Raw genomic sequence first — 5,463 nt, forward strand, 5'->3', positions numbered from 1 at the left:
TAGGGAAGGATAAAAATGATTAGATGGTAGGTCATAATGGTAAAATTATATCTATTTAGCAAACATTTTCCACATAGGAAAAGTTCTTGGTGATACGGTTCCTTAAGTTTACATGGTTTAAGACTCGTTTATAGCTAAAGGTACTAGTTTCAGTCTCCACAAATGACCCAAGCAGGGGTATAGCAACATCCAGATGTATTCTAGGTCAACGGCTTTCAACTTTTTCATTTGAGGATCCCTAAATAAAATTTGAATGGCGGTGCAGACCCCTTTCCATTGTAATTGTGGGTATTCACATGCTTTTGATTGATCCTAGTCATCTTTCGCAGATCCCTTAGACATGGACCACAGGTTGAAAACTACTGCTTTAGGTCACAATTTGCTTACAAGATTGCCAGGGGGAGAAACCAAGAATCCTGATGCCCCCAGTTCCATTGCCTCTCCCAAATGCTTGGGCAAACCACTAGCAATGTGTGTATGGGCTGCTCCCTCTGAAGAATATTACTCTGTCACCTACTGTTGAAGTGATGTTTTAGTGATAGTCCAGGACATATGCAAGCAAGGATTTTTGTGGGTGATATCTTTTATTATTATATAACTAATAGCATGGTTGGAATAGACTTAAAAACAATGGTGTAACTAGAGTGGGGCAATAGGGTGCTGACGGGGCTGGGAGGTGAAAAAACTGGCTTTTGCATAACTCTGCAACTGTGATTGCAGAAGCAGCAACAACTGGCAGCTGCTGCCTCTACGTGCAGCAGAGATCCTGGGTTGCCAGGTCATATTCTTATGCTGGTGTTTAGACAAACTTCCGACCGGAAGAACAATGCTTTGCATTTGAGAGCCTACTTAAGTCTATCTTAACTACGAAGCTGGTCCAATAAAAATTTCACCCACAAAAATCCTTGCCTCTTGCACACTCTCTTACTTGTTACTCTTAGAGTAGAAGTGGAAGAGTGTTGTGGGTTCAAAGTATGAAAAAATTATATGCATGTTTAAGAAAGTTATTTAAAAAATCCTGGAGTAATTGCTGAAAAACCTTTGCAAAACATTTTATTTAGAAGAGAATACAGATGTATTTTACTATTACATTTTTGCTGTTTGTATTTAGGCTTTTGGGAGGAAATACAAGGTATTACAAAATATACTTGAGGCTAACAGCAGTGTGTGGAAGATTCTACTTTCATTTCCCAGAAGCAGAAGACTTCATCCGTGTAAACTCCCCAAATCTTCAGAACCTGATTTAATCCATATCAATAACCCCAGAGCTTTTATAAAGTATGCTCCAAATTCAAACTCATAACTATTTCACAACTATGAGAGCTAGAAACTTATTTTTGTAAAGATAGTTGAGAGTCTCACTTAATTATTTGCCTCTGGGCAGTGGGGCTTTAAGAAACAGTGAACTGTCAGTAATATTTAATAAGCCATATGAGGAAAGGCTGACAGTGTGGGATTGTTCAGCCTAGAAAAGAGAAGACTTTGGGGGGATTTGGTGGCAGCTTACAGATATATCAGGGGAGAGCATCAGGGCTAGGTGAACAACTATTCACCAAAGCACCCCAGGAGAAAACCAGGAGCAACAGTCATAAACTCCGAGAAGGAGGTTTCAGACTGTATATAAGGAAAAACTTCTTCACAGTTAATGTGACTAGACTCTGGAATAGACTCCCACTAGGGGTGGTGCAGGCACCTACCCTGGAGATCTTCAAAAAGAGACTGGATGTACACCTTGCTGGGGTTATTTGACCCCAGCAGTCTTTCTTGCCTGGAGCAAGGGGGGCTGGAGCCGATGATCTCACAAGGTCCCTTCTAGCCCTAAACTTTTGTGAAACTGTGAATCTGTTTTAACCATTCTTTAAAACAAAGTTGTAACATTATGGGGAACTAGGTGCTTTGCGATGTTGTTAATGAGCCATAGAGCGTTTGACCTTCAGTCACCTGTGAGTTCTGCCCACCATAGCAGGGACTAAAAGTTATTTCTGTCTAACGGATGTTTGCTAGTCTGTAATCTGACTCTGATCCCATATTGCTTCCATGACATATGTTCATCCCTGTACTTTGCATTGGCACAAAGGAGCTATAACATTAGTCAGGGATCAAATCCAAAAAAAAAGGATTTAGGCACCTGAACTAGGATGTAGGTGGATTTTGGACTAAATCCAAAATGCTCACACACAGCAGCTTTCTAGCCCTGAAGGTGTCTAAAGTTACTTGGTACCTCCTTGTTTGACCTGAAATGTCCCTAGGCACCTGAATGCCTGCTGTGTACACATGCTCAGAATTGCCAAGATGTGAATAGCTTGGAACCTAGCTCCTATGTAAACCCCACTGGAATTCAGAAATTCAACAGAACAGTTCCAAGGGGGCCCTGAGCTGGTAGGCATACTCAGAACATGCCTAACACCCTGGAAGGGTTGGGACCCTCTTTAAAGCATGGCTGGGGAAGTAGCTGCAACAACCACCTTTTACATAATTAATCTAGGGCAGGGCATTAAACTAATTTGGCTTTCCAGGCTAAATGCAGGATGCAGTGTTGGTCTGTGGGCCAGACTGGACCCACAGAGCTGGTCTGGTGTAGGCACTGCATGCAAAGTGTGCCCTGGACTGGTTGCATATGCTGCTTGCAGGCATGTACCAGCTCCAGATAGCCCTGTGGGCCTCATGCAGCACCTGCCCACCTTGGCTCCATGTCCAGCATGTGGTATGTGGGGCTGATCCAGGCCATGTGCTACACAGACCACATCACACCAGTCTGAGGCATATGCTACATGTGGTGCCTACAATGGGCTGGCTGTGCATGCTGGAGCTGGCACATGGGGGTAGCCTATGGGTCCCAATCTGGACCATCTCTGGATCCAGCATGCGGGGCTGGACTGGGGAGGGCACCACATGCAGCACACACCAAGACTTGCCCTGTGTGCTGTGTGCAATGAGCACTGGCTCCAGACTGGCATGGCATGGAGCATATAGGACTGATACAGGATGCATGAATGGTGTGTGCCCCTGGTGGCTGGGGTGGGGCATGGCTGAGCTGGCAACAGCGGGAGCCTGGTGGCGGCAGCAGCAGGAGCCCAGTGGCTGTAAGTGCGGATCCAGCATACAGGACTGGTCCAGCATGGGTGCCACATGCAGTGCGCACCCCAGACTAGCCCATGACACGTGTAGGTCACACCAGATAGGCTCCATATGCAGCCTAAAGGGGTGGAAGGGAACTGAGCTCAGATCTTTCATATCCTCAGCAAGTGTTCCACATTTTCTATTAAAAGGTGAGTGATGGCACCATCTTCTTCAGTTGTTTTTTTCCAAATGTGTACTCTGGTCACTCCCTTGAAAGAGTAGGTGTAGGAACTTACATCCAGAAGAGATTTCTGGATCCTGGATCCCAAGGAGACAGAGATGCCTACCTGAAGTTCTGACTCAGATGTATAAGCCCTAGTCTATATTATAAAGTTTTGCAGGCAGAACTCCAGAACAAATCATATTAATCTCTGTTCCAAATCCATTTTAGCTTAATAGCATGATCTAATTTAAAATGAATATCAGGTCTGCTTATGAATGGTGTCTTTAGACACAGCTCCTATGAAATGGACATTGCTCTGTTTTGCATAGCTTACCTCCTTGATTTGTTTTATAAGTGTTTTCTTAATGTAATTTATCTTGCATTTCCTGCACATACAGGCAGAACTCATGTGTCATCTTTACATTTGCACTTCTCATGTGGCTGTATCCCAGTCTGGCTGTAGCTGCAGCCTGCTGTGATGCTTATGGGTATGTCAGGCAAGAGAAATAATGCTAATATTATAAAAGCCTAAGTCTGTCTGTCTGTCTGTCCATAACACTTTATTCGTGCTTTGATTGGCTGACAAACAGCCAATCAGAGCATGAAAAAGCATTCTGACAGAAGGCAGCCCGCTGCCATGATGGTGGGGACACAGGGGGTGGAGAGGGGTGGGGCAAGGCCAGCTGTCTGGCCTCACCCCCCCGCCGCCCTGCTCCCTGGAGGCAGCGGCAACAGAGCGGATGTTATGCAGGTTCTAGCGGGTCCCATTTAGTAGAAGATCAAATTACAAGAACATACACTGTACCTCAAAGTCTTACCCTACCCATGCTAATAACATTGAGCCCTGGCTTAATAATCAACAGAAAATGTACCTTTGTTGCATCATGTGTTTATTCTTCAAAGGCTCTGGTAAAAAATACGAATACACCTACTGAATTAAATCCTGGGTGTAAAAATTGACTTCTGCTGCTAAACTGTGGGAAATCATGTGAATAAGACAGCTTTCAGACATAGGTTAATCAGGCTTGATGCAAGAGATTGTATACATTTTTCCCAGAAAATCCTGAAAATATAAATATTTTTTCTGTAATTCTAATATTATAAAAGGCTAAGTCAGTCAGTCAGTCTGTCTATCTGTCCGTAACGCTTTATTCGCGCTCTGATTGGCTGATGGAAACCATTCTCATGAATTGCCATTCTTGACGTGCAATTAGCTAGTAATAAAATAAATACTTTCTGTGTAGATAGGTGCTGCAGGATAGTAGAGATGTTACGTACTATATCTTTTTCTGTAGGAATCCTGCCACATAAGCAAGTTATCTCAGGGGCACAGTGATTGTAACATGTCATAAACTTCACTAATATTCAGAATTAAAGCATGGTGTACTTTTACCCATTACCACTGACAACATATTTGGTAGATGGCATATCTGATAAACAATAATGAACATGTGACTACTGGAGTTAGTGGATACAGATCCCTGTCATGTGAGTGAGGTATAAACCTTTTGTATCATTAATCTATGTCAGGTCACTGGGACCAGGAAATAGACTAGTCTCGTATCAGCACTTCTGTCCATCACTTACCTATTACAGCAGATCACCACCTTTTGAGGCCTGTGTACAAGGGCCAGTGTATTACACAACCCCCCTTTTGTGTGAGTCTACCTGGCCCCTTGCACAAGCAGACAGGAGCTATAACATACTAAAGGTAGTGTTTGCATGTGGGGCGTTGTTCTTGAACACCTGACCCCAGAAAGTATGAAGAAGAGGTCTAGCCTTAGGAAAGATTTCTTTTCAGCATAGAGGCCTCATAGTTTTAGCGAAGAGTCTCCATTCCAGCCCCAGTTCTGTAACAGGAAATGCAACCAAGTAACTCTCATTTAGCGAATGAAATCTCTGGATGTTTTGCAATCTGAGACAATCTTTTGACAGAGGCTAAATTAAAACTAAAGGGAGAGAAAGAGAGACTGAAAGGGCTGTCACAAAGGGGGCGAGAGACATTGCACAACTGCAAACACAGGGATTGGGAGGGCAAAGAAAATTCTGAACAGCTCCCTTTAACACTTCATGTTAGATGTGCAAAACCTACAGCTCTGGTTCAGAGATGATACTTTTTATTAGAGTAACTGAGAAAGTGCAAAAAAAAAAAAAAAAAAAAAAATATATATATATATATA

Source organism: Alligator sinensis, unplaced genomic scaffold (assembly GCF_000455745.1).
Source record: "Alligator sinensis unplaced genomic scaffold, ASM45574v1 scaffold663_1, whole genome shotgun sequence".
In the NCBI taxonomy this organism is placed as follows: domain Eukaryota; kingdom Metazoa; phylum Chordata; order Crocodylia; family Alligatoridae; genus Alligator; species Alligator sinensis.